Raw genomic sequence first — 15,030 nt, 5'->3', positions numbered from 1 at the left:
GTTAGCGGCGATGCGCATAACAGCTCGATGATCGCAGAAGGTGCACTACCCACGCCTCGGCCGGGTACGCTACGGCAGGGCGGACTGCTTCATAGGCAAATATTGCGACGTCGGTGGCACCGTGTTCGCGCTATAACTGCGCACAAAGGAGGGAGAAGCGTGTGGCTGCGCGTGCGGGCTCATTAGGACGAAGCGTCTCGCTCACCGCGTCGTCGCTACGGCTGCCGATTCGCGACACACTGCAGGGGAAGCGGGGGAACGAAACGTGCAAGCTCTCGCACAAATCGGCCAGAATCTGCGCACGACGCAGTTTGCCGCTCGTGTGCCGCACCACGTCGACGACTGCCACCGACCGTCGCGTCGCACGTGTACCGGTAGGACTGTCGCAATCGTTATGCAGTGTAAGCGGCAATATGTAAGCGCGATGATTATCGCGAAGCACTACTTTGTGGGTCGGTATAGGGGAGTGAAATGGGCACCAAAGGAACCGCCAAGCTTGCCGCCGACTACTTGCCCCGTGCATATGGGCTGCGTCGACTGCCGTCGCAGCGCCACGGAGTAACGGATGTTGAGGAAACAGCTTGTATCTGCACCACGGTATACTGCTCACGTACAATGTGTACTGTAACGCTGCTCTGAACAAGATTTATGCGTGATACGCGGGAAACTAAAATTGCCCTTCAATCAAAGAGGGCCTGATCTGCTAGTTGCGTGCAGTTGCTTTTGCAAAAGTAACATTTGCGCGCAACAGAAATAATAATAATCATATGTTCTTATATTGTTGTTTGAATTAAGGTATACGTAGGGGTGCTGATAAGTACCGTATTTGCACGATTCTAACGCGCACCTTTTTTGAATAAAAGGTGCGTTCAGATTTGCAGGCGCGTACAATCGTGATTATTTCTCTTCTCCAAATCAAAACCGAAACCGAATAAATTCAATGCAAGGTAGCTAGCCACACTGCCATCGAACGGATCGTCTGAAGAAATCAATGCTCGGAGACATCGCAAGGTGGGTCCATGGTATGTGGAACACCCTCCCGCAGACGATGGTTGCGCTAGCCTTCAAGAAGTGTGCCATTTCTAATGCATTAAATAGAACTGAAGATGACTTTCTGTGGTCGGTAGACAGCGAAAAGAAGATGTCGTCGGGCGCTGATAGCGACTCGCTAAGATTCAACTGTGTGCGTGTCTGTGTGGTTTTGTATGTTCCATTAAATCGTTTCAACAAGGTACGCATCTACTCAGGTTTCGTTACTTGATGTTCGCGGTAGAATCGACACCAAGTTATTATTATTATTATTATTATTATTATTATTATTATTATTATTATTATTATTATTATTATTATTATTACATTTGGGAGGTAATATAACTGCGCGTTACAATCAATGACGGGGTAGAATCGTGGAAATACGGTATTTTGCCTTACTAGGGTGTACTAGAATCGCAAAAGCAAAAAACCCGCAGATCCCACGCCCTGTGGGAATGCGAAGCAGTGTGCGCGCGGGGAGCCTAACAAGTTAACGAAACGACCATAAGCGCATCAAGACGTAGGCGGCTGTTTCATGGCCTACGTGGCACGCATGTCATGACATTCATGTCATGAGTCCTGCAGAAGTCCCTTCAGATACGCCTAAGAAACCTTAAGGCAAAAGCCTTAGTCATGCTGTCTATGATTTCTACCATCAACCTTTAGCCTTTTCCTTCATTTAGTACCACAACGGAACCCGTTGCATTGGTTTTTGTGTGTTAACCTTTTTTCGATGAGTCATTGTCCTTTTTGCTGAGTCATAGTCCTGACAATGACTTCTACCACTATCCTTTAGTGTTTTCTTCACTTAGTATCCACGTCCGAACCCATTTCAGTGGTTTTTGAGTGTTAATATTTTTTCGCTGAGTCATTGTCATTTCTTCTGAATCATGCTCATGACTATAACTTCTACCATAATCCTTTAGTGCTTCCTTCACTTCGTGCCCACGTCCGAACCCATTTCCGTTATTTTTGATTGTTAATCTTTTTCGCTGGGTCATTGTCATGACCTACACGACACGCGTGTCATGACAATTACGACATGACCTATCACTTATGTTTGTCATACACTCCTGTCATACTATGCCAATTTTGGTACCCACCAAATTAACGAAACGACCATGAGAGCACCAAGACGTAGGCGGATGTTTCATGACCTACATGACGCGCATGTCATGACATTCATGTCATTACGTATCATTTATGTTCGTCATATATATATATATATATATATATATACTCTTGTCATAGTAGGTCAATTTTGGTACATACCAAGTTACACAAACGACCATGAGAGCACAAAGACGTAGGTGGCTGATAGATAGATAGATAGATAGATAGATAGATAGATAGATAGATAGATAGATAGATAGATAGATAGATAGATAGATAGATAGATAGATAGATACTGTCAAAGTAGCAAATGTTGGCCAAGAAATGCTTTGCATTTGAAAACGTTGAAATTGCGGCGGCGCTGCCGTTGTTTTATTCTAAAGCTCCGGCCAATAAACGTGGCTCCAGTTGTTTCGGCAGCGCTCATTGGCTGAGGTGAGCTCACGGGCAGAATAGCTGTTGTCTCCTCGACGCACCGTCGTGGTTGCGTCGTTTTCATTCTTTACGCCGCTCTTTTTTCATTTTATTTACAACAGATCGGTGGGGAATAATATCAGTGTTGCCGCCACCGAGTATCTAAACTAGATGCAGCAGAGTGAAGCGCCTGTCAAAGCTCCATGCAGCTGCGGTAGGGCATAGAGAAAGAAATTCAACAAGAGGGGACACTCAGCAAAAACTGGCAACAGGAAACACGTCACCATACGTCACGCTATACTTTTGACACCGAACGTTAGCTGCCGCGAGCATCGAAAAAAAAAAGAAAGTGAACTTAAGTTAACAGGCATTCATTTATTTTTTTAATTCTTTGCCGCGAAAACTAAAACGTTTTGCGTATAAATGAACTTAAGCTTTGCGACTTATTTTCCTTGCCTTACCTAGCCACAGGTCAATGACGCGCCAGATACATGCGTCATCCGCCAGACACTCCGTTGGTTCTTTATTCTATGACACTCCCCCGAAGCCAGCGAGGATGGCTGCGCGCGCGTTTGAGCGCTCGCGCGCGGCGACCCGTCTGTCTCATTCTTTTTTTCTTTTTTTAAATGTAACCTGGTTTATTGGGCTCTCGGCGTATTCTTGCGTTCCTTCTGCACTGGGACAAGACACCACTGCACTATTGGACTACGGCAAGGTGAGAAATCTCGTTTCACAGTCTACGACGCAATTAGGCTTACGGCACGGGACCGAGACTTAAGACGCAGTTAGCGATAAGCAGCTCGGCCGTGGTGATAAAGTTAGTTTGGCGTGTAATGAATCTTAGAGGGACAAGTCTGTGACGTTTTTTGTGGCTCAGCAACAACATATACCTTCTTTCGGTACTCACGCCTGTTGAAAACGCGATGAGCGATTGCCAAGAGTGATAGCATGGGGTGTGCTGCTGGCGCCGGCAGAACGCGCGAACGACGAACTTATCAGAAACTTGTAATTCTAAAATTACGTCTTCTAAAGGACTGAAAAAAGGCATTGCACCCACGCATTTGTCTTGAGTGCCTGTTGCGTCCGTCTCTGTGTATGTCGCGTACCGTCGCGTCGCCCGAGGCCAAGTTTTGGAAACGCGAAGTCGCTCGTGTATTTGTGCTGCCTAAGTGCAGGAAATAATGCCCGGAAATTGGGGAACGCTTGGAAATCAGATGTTTTCATATATGTTTGGGATGAGTCGGGTATTTTCTACGCCATGTATGTAAAAGCGAATTGCTTTGTTTGTAATGCCGCCCATTCACCGCTTTCGCACGTTTCGCCTCGCAGTATTCCTATGTCTAAATACCAAAATGACTCATGCTTGTAACATGCTGTTACGTGCTTGCAAATGTAACATGCTTGTAATTTACTTTATTTTTCAGCTGGTACCGTCCGGTGGAGCTTCATACAGGAACTACTGCCTTACCTGCTGCTGTCACAACGTTGGATGAACGCACAAGAAGCGCGGAACGAGCTTTTATATAGAGCAAAATAAATATTTCCTCATTGCACAAAAGGTCTTGCGTCTACTTTGTGAAATTGCACGTGGCACAGATTCGATGGGACTTTACGAGATCGTTCCCAATCATTTTTACTAAATAATAAACTGATTCTAGACGAAGAGCCAAAAAAGGGGGGGAAAAAAAGGGGGGGGGGGCGCAGCCGGCGTGCTAGCTTGCGTTCAAAATACGCGCGCCCAAAACCGAAACCGGAAGTGATGCAAGTGATCGACACCGACCGCTTGGCACGCTGCAGTCAATTCGGCCGCTGGGCCCTATGGGAGTGTCCGCTCTTGTTGAATTCCTTTCTCTATGGGTAGGGTCTCGGACGCGACAAGCGTCTGCTCGGCGCGCGGGGCCGTTCACGCAGGAGAAAGCGACGGTGGCGACACCAGCTTTTCAATAAAAAACGCCTCAGCGGCTCAGCGGGGAGCCTGCGTCGGACCCACTCCCCCAATTTAGTACTCTCTAGCCTTACCCAGAAAAAAAATTCAGCTATGTTGCAAGGCCTATTGGCTAATCGGCCAATTAACGCAAACATCAGCTACCTATGTTGCCAGCTTATTGTTGTATTTCCAATATAAAGTGAACGTGGCAGAACCACTGGAATAGTTCAACAAGAAAGACCATAGGACACTAACCAAGTTCCCCTTTCTCCAAGAGAAAGGTGTTAAGCTAATCTATGATGAAATGTCACAAACTTTGGACGACAGTACCTTTTCATTTGCTGCCATTAAACATTGGGTGGTCAATTTTAAAGCTGGCCATTTCGTTGTTAAAAATCTGAAACCCAGTGAAAGGCTCGTTTCTGTCGCTGTATCTCCAAATGTGAAAGCCATCCATTACAAGTTCATGGAGGATCACCGAATATCAGCCAGAAGTATTGCTACATGCCTGAGAATATCACGTGACACAGTCGGTGCCATTATCCACGACGACTTGGAAATGAGGAAGCTTGCAGTGAATCGAATGCCAACACTTTTTACTACTGAAAAAGAGTGGAAACGTGTGGACACTACAAAGGCTGTTTTTGAACATTTCGCGAAATAGGAGTCTGATTCCCTGGACAAACGGCTGACTGGTGATGACAAGGATCTACAGTTCTGATGCTGAGTAGAAGGAACAGTCTAAGCAATGGAGGCACAGTAGTTCTTCCAGGCCAAAGATGTTCTGTGGGTAAAGATCAGGGCAGAAGCAAATGACAACAGCCGTTTGGGATAAGAAAAAAGTTATGCGTGGACTATATCTCTGACAGGGTTCAGCTATCAATGCAGAATATTACTGTGCTTTATTGACGAAGTTAATGAAAAAAAAAAGAAAGACTGTCAAGAAAAGCTATCTAAATATGCGAGTTTGTTGTATGATAAGGTCTTGTAACACACTGCGGCTGGAACAATGGGAAAATTGACCTTCTTAAGCTTCCAAGAGATGGCCCATCCACCCTATTTTCCAGATCTGGTCCTTCTGACCATCATCTTTTCTCCCGTCTCAAAACACGCCTAAAGGGAAAACGATTTGGTAGTGTTCTGGAGGCAACTAATGCTGCGAATGAGTTTTTACTTCAGCAGGCGGAATAATTTTGTTTGCAAGAACTTAAGAAACTGCAGGACAGATGTCGCAAGTGCACAGACTTCCAGGAATAATATGTAAAATAGTGTCGCAGTTACCTCTTCCTAGCTCCATTTTTTCTGGGTAAGGCTAACTACTTATCAATACCCCTCAGTGCGCAATGCTTCAGATATTTATTTTTCTTCGATCGGCTATGTCTCCAGTTATTTTCTGTGGTCACTGTGACCACTTTCTTGCACCTTCGCACTGACACTCACCTACTCACTTGAAAGAAACAGGAAAAAAAGAGTGCCAAAGGCCAATTGTGCCAAAAGAAACACAAGTTTCCTCTTCCTTTAATTCACATACGGACCTAAAGAGGACAGTTAACTTTGCACAATGCCTCGGACAAAACGCCATCATGCACAAATCCATCAAATCAGTAAAGCAAGTTTATCGGCAGCGGACGTGCAATCGCCTGCGTTCAGTATTCGGATCTCAGCCTTGTGGATTTAGACCAGCACAAGAGGATGGCGATAACGAAGAGAAATAAAACAACTTTTTATGAAGATGTGGACCAAATTCGCGTTTAAACTCGCTTAACGAGCAACCGTGCCAACGTCCGCATGTCATTCCTCCGCCATAAATTAGGGGAAAGCGATGCCTACACTTCATGAAAATATTAATTTCGCATAAAAACGTTTACACACAGCTGTGTTTCCTTGCTCCACATGTCACACCTCGTTAATAGAATTGCCCCGTGAATATGCAACAATGACTGCCCGGTTGATTACGCTGACAAAGACGTTTTCAGAAACTTTGGCGTGTATTCACTGTTGGGGGTCAGCCAAAAGTCGGGTGGCGTGGAAATTATAAAAAAAAATTATTGATCACTTTTAACTCTATTCCTCCTTCTCTCTAACTCGCCTTCATTGCACATGAAATTCCTAGCCGCCGCCAGGGTTGCCTGCTTAGAGCACCCGGCATCTTACATGTAGCAGTGATTGCCACAGCGCGACCTCTTCATGACCAAGAAGAAAGGCATCACTGCACCCGATTCATACCTTCTCCTTGCCTCTCACTTCAACCCCAGGCCACGCACAGTATCCCCTGAGAATATTAGCGGTTCAAGGTCCGCAAACTTCCTGCCCTACTTCCTTGCCCACAGGGAAGTAACCCTCCTTCTGACATGGAGAAAAAGCGGATGATTATTTCTGCATCCGGTGATGCATGTTAGCCAATCCCGTAATTGGTCCAGCATGGTTCCTAGGAAGCGGCTGGGGGTGGTGGTGTGGCCTGCTGTTCGAAAATTCTCTCGCGACCCAACTCCGAACTCGTTATGCGATCGGTAAACAGTCTGGCGAAGTTTGCAAGCAGGTCGAGAGTGAAGCCGGACTATGCCCTGGCTTGCTGTACAATTCCTCCTTCCCTCGAACGTCAGGCCTCTTAACCCATCGCGCATGCCAGAGCCCTTATCTCCGGCCTGCACCCGATCACTCGGGTCGTTTACCATGAGAAGGCGCTGTTATTCACAGCACCAAGTGCATGTATGTGCGTTCGCGTGTGCGGGGCAAGGGGAAGGGGTTGCTTGTGTTACGTATGCGCCTTCTTTCTTCCTCAACCTCCTTGTGCCCTCCACTATATTAATTGCACTTATTGATTACGTGAAAACAGGGCGTGAAAATCAGCCTAAATCCGGGACACACTCATGATCGGTTGTTGAATTACGAGAAAAGGCGTGCGGGAAAAGGAGAAGGAAGTTTATATATGGCGGTCACGGCAGCTAAAAAAGATCGCACTACCCATTTTGCCCTGTTAATATTTGTACATGCCAACTGCACCCGGTATGCGTATCGTGAACAGATCGCAAGTACAGCTCAGGAGTCAATGTCGCCAGTTATGTTGTTCGGAAGACGTCTTATTTCCTAGTGGGCACACCAGCGTGCAAGTACATCCGGCGTAAGTGCAGTACCGGTGCAGGCCTTGTGCTCGACTACTTGACATGAGTGCGACAAGTCTGCAGGCAGTGGATCTTCCTTCGGCGTATGTTGTTGTAGGCGTTCGCGGAGCTGTCGTCGCCTCTGTCATTGTTCTAGGAAGGATGGCTCTTCATTTCTGTTATTTTTCAGGGACACAAATGTTGCTGCGTCTCTGCAATAGTTCAATTAAAGTTAGTATCGCGCTCGCAGCGGCTTGAGCCACTTCGTTCCCTGGTACTCCGTAGTGGCCAGGAACCCACCATACACGAGTTCCCACTGTGTGCACCGTGCGCAGCCTCCTGCTTGCCTGCGCTGTCTTTCCTGCGATGCGGTCAGTGTGGCGGGCGCGTAATGCATGCGCTTCCGCCTGACAGTTGGTATATATTGTGATTTGTGAAGTACGCGGAGGTTCCTCGAGGGCTTCGGGTGGTGCGTCACGGACAGCCAGCAGTTCGACCGTGAGTGCGTCTGCTGGTTCTTGATTATCAAATACCCTTGGGCGCGCCTGTTTCCAGCGTCGAGGTGGTGTATTTCAACTGCGGCTCGCGTACTGCTTATAAACGCTTAACGCTTATGATAAAGAAAGGTAGGGCTGCTAAACTTATGACACTACCACGTCTCCAGTTCAAGGACTTCCCAGCGTTAGTACTATAGAACAGCTTAACAATGTCTACTCTTACTCCCAAGTATCTCAAGTACGGAGTAAGCCGCCCAAGACTTTATAGCCTTAGGTTCGGTGAGCACTTAAGAAAAGCAGTTCATTGGGCGTCTCTAAAGAGATGTCGCTGGGCTGGGTAATGTGGGACTTGTTGCCAGTCATACTCTATTGGAATAGGTGCATAGCACGACATGGTGACCAGAACACTAGTATCACTTGCGTCACATCACATATGACATCACATATCCCATCTTGGCGGCGTGCCGTATGCTGTGTGTGCGAGTGAAAGCGTGCGAGGGTAAGCGGAGCATGGTGCGCAAGGAAGGAAGTGGGGAACAAACACAACGACTTCCATCAAAGACCCCGTTTGTTTTCGCGCACTACTAGCTAACATTGTTTCATTATTGTATTTTGTATATTTGTATATATTGTATTGTATATATATTTTTAATTTGTATATAATTGTATTTTTATATTATTAATTGTCTGACACGTATTGTTATTCTTATATATGTATTATTATACTCGCATATACCAGTCCCCTCTGTAATGCCTTCGCGCTTTGAGGGTGCTAATAAATAAACAAATATTTGAAGAAATGAACTTTCCTGTTCTTATATGCGCCTGTCCATCCCGGACTGCGTTGCGGCCCCGTGTACGTGTTCGGAACTCCGTAAACTAAACTTATGTTGCATAGTATAGTCTGTGGTCGCCTTTTGGTCTCTGCAGGCTGGAATGTGTCTAGTATTGTATGCGAGCTTCGTTGCCTTAGCTCACTCTTAAGCTCTTTAGCTCACTGTACTCTAAATCTTCCGAACCTGTGATGGTTATTGTTATACTAGGACATCTAAACTATTATTAGCATTATTATGTGGAGAGAATTATAGGATAGCTAAATTATATTTTTGATTTCAAAAAATAAGAATTGCCTCCACAGAGCTTTTATTATTGTGCCCTTGTCGTCTGACAAGGCGTACGTACCCTGCCTATTTTGCCTATTTATTAGGCAGGGTACGTTTAAATAGCACATTTAAATGTGCTATTCTCTCTTGTCCCCGTGTGAGAGCTACACTCAATCCGAATCCGTGATACTGCTGGAATGTGGAAAACAAAGAACTATGGGGGCACCTAAGAAATTCTTATGATGTGTAAATGCGAAAGCATTACTTGTCGCTGAGCGTGTCGCTGAGTAATGTCGCTGAGTTTAGTGCTGCTGCGTTTTGTTTCCGAGCGTAACGTTGCTGCTTATGAGATTGCAACAACGCAAAACGACAAATCGGCCATATTGAGATCTCTCAGCTGAGTTTTGTTTGCGGAGTTCTCATTAAAGTATTGTTTCACGCACATTGGGTTGAGTGTTCGATCTCGATTAGACAACATTTCAGCAAGATGACACAACTTTTCAGTACTTTTCCACATGACAGTACTTTTTCGAGCGACATCATAGTGCTGACACTACATTTCTTCATCGGGTTCGTAGTCCACTTGATGCACCTGATGACGTAGACGCGAGCGATTCCACTTCGGATGATGAAGACTCCGTAGCCCCGACCGTGGCGCCACTCCTATCATGCGCCACCTCTGAATCGCCCACCAGGCGGAGCCCAACCACGTGCACAGCCTCGATTCATCACTGTCGCCTGTTGCAACGGTGGCGCAGTGGTTCGCGCGCTCGGCTACGGAGCGGTAACAGTACCAGTGGGCTGCAGAGGATTCTCACTGTGGCCACTTTTTCACGAGCAAGCGTATATGGCTGCCCGCCTGTGAAATCGGCGATGGGATGTTTGAAGTCGCCAAAGAAGCGAGCGCCGGAGGAGGAAGGTGCCTGGTGGTCGAGAAGAGAATCGCGCGCCGAGGAAAGTACGAAGGAGCGCCACAACTATGGCTGCTGGTGCGTATGGCGCGGCCGCGCGAGCTTTATCTTGAACGCGATCTACGGGCCGTCTAGGCGCACCGAGGGCCGATAGCTTCGTGTGCGCTAAAGCGCTCAAACGCTTGCGCGCCGCCTGTGTTCACGAAATGAAACGTCACTGTAACTTTTTTTTTCTTTTTATTTAGGTGAAGATTACGTAATTTGTGTGCCGTTATCTGCCCCGGATATCCTGCCACGGCCTTCTGCCATGGCTTTCTGACACGGCTTTTTGATTGCGGCCGGGTCGCACAATGAGCCAAGTAATGCTCTCGCATTAAAATGCCGACAAACCTTTCATTGTTGCCGAAGGGACAGGCACATTCGTAGCAGAGTAAAGGCGACGTCATAGCCTTCACCAACCCGGTCACGGTTGCCGCCTGTAAAGTACGGATCGCCAGCAGCACACCGAGAACCACGGACATTTCCGTGAAACGCAGGAAGCCCAGAGCCATCACAGAAATTATGCCGAACAGCAAGAATAGAAGACAAACGAGATAAAGCAGGCGGGGCTCGCGACGTAAACATCACGTGGTCCCTCCAATATGGGAAAAGCCAAGAGAGGAATCGCGCGTGCAGACGGTGGGTGCTTCAGGCCACGGAAGAGAAGCTCTACAACGGGGAGGGTAATTCGGCTTGTCGCACCATCGTCTCTCAACGATTTATTGGCTTCTATATCCGGCATGACGAAACCGATTTGAAACGTTCTTGCGGGTGACCATTTCCAGGCCACTGGTCGACGCCTTACAACGTTCAGCGTACAACCAAATTTTCTCAAGGAGCCTATGGTGAGGAACCTGTAAGAAAGCCGCAGTATAAAGTTTGTGCGGAGGTGTATGCCGTATAATTGAGCAAATGGGCCGAAAAAGAAATTGTACTCCTTAAAACGGTGTGAGAGAGTATACATACATTGAAACATGGCTGGAATCAAGATATGCAACTACTGACCCTATTTGTCAAAGAAATAAAGTGATAAAACATTTCCATACCCCATCCCTGAAAACTATAGCATGCAGATAGAGTAATAAAACATGTGAATCCGCTCACTGCATACAACTAATTTCATGAACATTTGGATATTCGTGTATTAGGTTACAGTGTCAACCACGTATTGGTGCCGAACTTCGGCTTGTTTTTGTTTAGATCGCAAAATCATGCATTAACTTTCGTCTGTGCATTTTGGTGATGTCATGAAGGCTTAGTTTGCCACACTCTATGCGTTGAGCTTTTGTAAGTCATATGTACATTACGGCACGCTTGAGCCTCTGCCGATCTCGGAGATGATGCGCTTGTCGGCGAGGTCCCGCTTCCCCTGTGTGCCCGGTGCTGCCTAAGCGACCGTGAACGACCCGGCCCACGGTCTTCTGAATTCCGCACAGGGGACTCTCCAGTTTCCCTCGCCATCCAGCTGAGCTTCGATTTTCCCCGTATCAGGGACACAGATGAAGAGAAAGGCACGTTTTCGACGATATTTTTATGCACGCTCCGTTGGTCGCCGACAAAGAGACCAACGAACGATAAATAAAGATTGATGTTCCGCTCTTTCTTTATTACGCTATTTGTTTTGAACAGGCCACATGCTACATCACTCAGCAACAGTAAAGGACGAATTTCATCCGGCGGAGAAGTCCTTGTCGGCACCGGGCTGGAGATCCTCAGTGCGAAGGACCATTTGGTCTGAAACCTGACCCGTGCTTTGTTCTGGACCTAGTATAGCTATATAAGGCGCTAACGATGCGGGCTGCCTGTTATTGATCTGGCTATGCGTTGTGAGTCACGACCATTTCCTGGCGTCGTCGATACAAAGTGGGCATCGGTGGCAAATGTTGCGCTTCTGCTCAGTTTCCGGTGAGCCAAACAACGCAAGATGACCCTCAAGTGGGTTCACTGTGAGGCTCAGAATCGCATTTCCTCTCGCTTGGCTTGCCAGTGGTTGGTAATGCACTGCGACTTATGTTCCAAGGTTGGCTATGTGCGCTGCCTCTACAAGCGTATTAGGATTCAAGCGGCAAGTCCTCAATGCGTGTGGGACAAGTGAAGAGCGGAGTCACACGTGACAGAATAAAAAGTAGTGCACGCAGTACCAGATGACCCAAGAAAATCTGAGATGTTTTTAGCGAAAGAAAAGAACTTCCGTTGTAAATGCTGATCACGTAGCTAAATAAGGTATTCGCGTATTTACATTAGAGGTATAATGTTCGCTTTCTTCACAATTTCGCAAAACGTTTTTAGAATAAAGGTTTCATGAAGAGGTATCGTGGAAGAAGCATGTAAATAGTGTTTATATAGGATCTCTAAGTCTGTTGGGGTTATATACACAACAGCTAATTTGTTACTCATTGGGCTCGAGGAACAACTCCTACACGTCGTTTTTTTGTTCGAAGCTCTTCTATGAGGCCGCGTTGGGGGGGTACGAAAATGAAAACAAAATATAAGAAATTACTTGTGTTGCAGAAGAGAAGGTCACAGATTTGTGCGAATTATTATGGTTTCTTTCCAAATTTGTGAACAGCCCCTAATTCATACAGTACTCTACGGTTAGGGTAGAACAAAGAACTTACATGAAGGCGCTCTAGTACATACACCAGAATAAGAGCGAAATCTCCGCCGATGTTGGGAACACCCCACTACAATATGGCCTCAGGCAAAACATGACACACAACAAAGGCACGAACAAACTACGGAAAACAAAACGTGAGATGTTCATCATAAACTTCTCAATAGAGTGGATTAGTGAATAGAATTTGACTGCAGTAGATGCATCTATAAAGAACAATTGAAATAAATTTTAACTAGAGAATGTCATGTTCCTATTGTCTGAGTAGACTACGTAGTAATGATTTGCTGTTTCTCCTTAATTGCGTGCCAAATATGATAGCTTTTAAATGATCTACTAGTTTTGTTTTTCTGTCCGGCTTTTCTTGCGAATGTAAAGGTACTATTGAAATGTGTATTAGTGTAAAAAGTTAATATTTTTTTAGATGTGACAGGTATTATTGCATGTTATTGATGTTTCAAGTGGAATACGTTTACAATATACAGAGCTTTTTTTTGAGATATGTATAGATGACTGTTGATGAAGAGTGTTTTAAACACAGCATGTAACAATGCGCACTAGTTTTTTCAAGAAGATATAGATCATGACAGCATTAATAATTTAATAGACACACACTATATATTTACATTCTACACTAACCTACTTATATACGTTTTCATTCATAGCGGCTTTTTACTTGTACGGTTACTTTGTATATGCTATGTGTTTTCACATATTTATTAATGTTTTTGTTCGCACTGTTCGCCTTTATTTTGTGTTATTATTGTGTTGCTTTCAGGGTAACGTTGCAATGTCATTGTGCGGGATTCGTTGTCGTACATCTTTCCTAGACAAATTACCAGTGTAGCGCAGGAGTATATACGAATGGGGGTGTAACACTAACTCTTTATGCGCTTAAATCTCCTCCTAGTCGTGCAAAACAAAAAAGAATAAAAACAAGGAAGACATTCTTCTTGCCTTGTGCACTGAAATGTGAAAAGACGCTGCATGCGTCACCTCATTCAAGAAGTTATGGTCAAATAAATGAACAATGTTACTACAGAACACTAAATTTAGGACGGCCGTCGCGTAATAGTCGGCTTTTATGTTGATTTCATAACAAGCACGGAAATACACGAGAATATCGGAAGGAGCCATTGTGTTTATACAAAATAGCAACACATTTGCATATCCATTCTTAAGCTTCAAAGCGCAAGAAAAAGGCACAAACTTAAGGAATCTACCTGGAGGGAACTCAATACCATTCTCGTTCAAACGACAGTCTTGGCTGAATTTCCCGCTAGGCCGGTGAAAAGAAAGTCTGTGGTGGCACAAACAAGAAAATGAAACACAGTGAAAACTGGAGAAGCAATCAAGTAGTTGCGTGCCAACACCAGAAGGCCTAATTGTTTACAAAACAAAAATGTTGAAAACAAATATGGCAAACGTGTTTTTGTACTTTTAACAGCAAAGCTGTTTAATACAGCCGTAATTTGTGGTTCGTATCATGAAACTGCCGCGCCGTAGCCATGGCAACCAGGAGGGCGGAGGAGGGCGGCGCGGCGCATGCTCACGCGGTCTCCTCCTCGCTAGCTCCCTTCCTTCTCGACCCCGCCTCTCTTTCCTCCGCGGCGCGCTGAGCCAGGAGAAAAAAAAAACACCGCATATCCACGAAGTGAATCATGATGAGTGGGCGAAGCACCGGGGGATCATTCGGGTAACCGTGAATCCTCCGTACATTGCCCACTCGAACATGCAAATGAGTGACAACACATGTGTACAGTATATACAATGCTGTTTTATTGGTCGTATATGGTATTGAGGTGCGGATTTCGTTTTCCCCTCATTAAGACTGCCTTGTGATCAGTGCAGCAGCACGGCGACGCCGGCAAGCGGACCCAGTGGCGGCGAGAGCGCGGGAAGCGGCGGCCAAACGCCGGAAGCGTTCTCTACCTGAGGTTGGTGGCGCCGATGCTCGGTTCACGCACATCTTCGCGAGCCCTCAGCTCCGGGTCCGCTTGCCGGCGTTACCGTACTGCTGCAGCTTTGCGAGCCCTCAGCTCCGGGTCCGCATGCCGGCGTCGCCGTGCTGCAGCAGCTTTGCGAGCCCTCGACTCCGCTTGCAGCTGAGCCGCCACTCTCGCCTTTTCATCTATAGCGGGCGCGCTGTTATCAGCAGCGACCGTTATCATCCATGTCTGAAGGGAGAAAGAGAGTGCAACGAACGCTCTTGTGCACCGCAGCGCCCCTAGCGAACTCCATGCAAACCAGAGCTACGGACGATGGGCGACGATGAAGGG

The 15,030-nt window shown here is 46.2% G+C and overlaps 1 protein-coding gene and 1 long non-coding RNA gene across 2 annotated transcripts in view; one reads left to right on the top strand and one right to left on the bottom strand.

Annotated features, from left to right (window-relative positions):
- LOC119443153 (immunoglobulin superfamily member 10-like) overlaps window positions 1–15,030 on the bottom strand; it is a 283,797-nt gene that overhangs the window by 24,337 nt on the left and 244,430 nt on the right. The window lies entirely within an intron of this gene.
- Window positions 3,106–4,117, top strand: LOC125943355 (uncharacterized). Its single transcript, XR_007465767.1, has 2 exons — window positions 3,106–3,274; window positions 3,984–4,117. It is a non-coding gene; the product is annotated as an uncharacterized LOC125943355 (long non-coding RNA).

Source organism: Dermacentor silvarum, chromosome 2, assembly GCF_013339745.2.
Source record: "Dermacentor silvarum isolate Dsil-2018 chromosome 2, BIME_Dsil_1.4, whole genome shotgun sequence".
In the NCBI taxonomy this organism is placed as follows: Eukaryota; Metazoa; Arthropoda; class Arachnida; order Ixodida; family Ixodidae; genus Dermacentor; species Dermacentor silvarum.
This window is presented reverse-complemented; position numbering and strand designations above follow the sequence as displayed.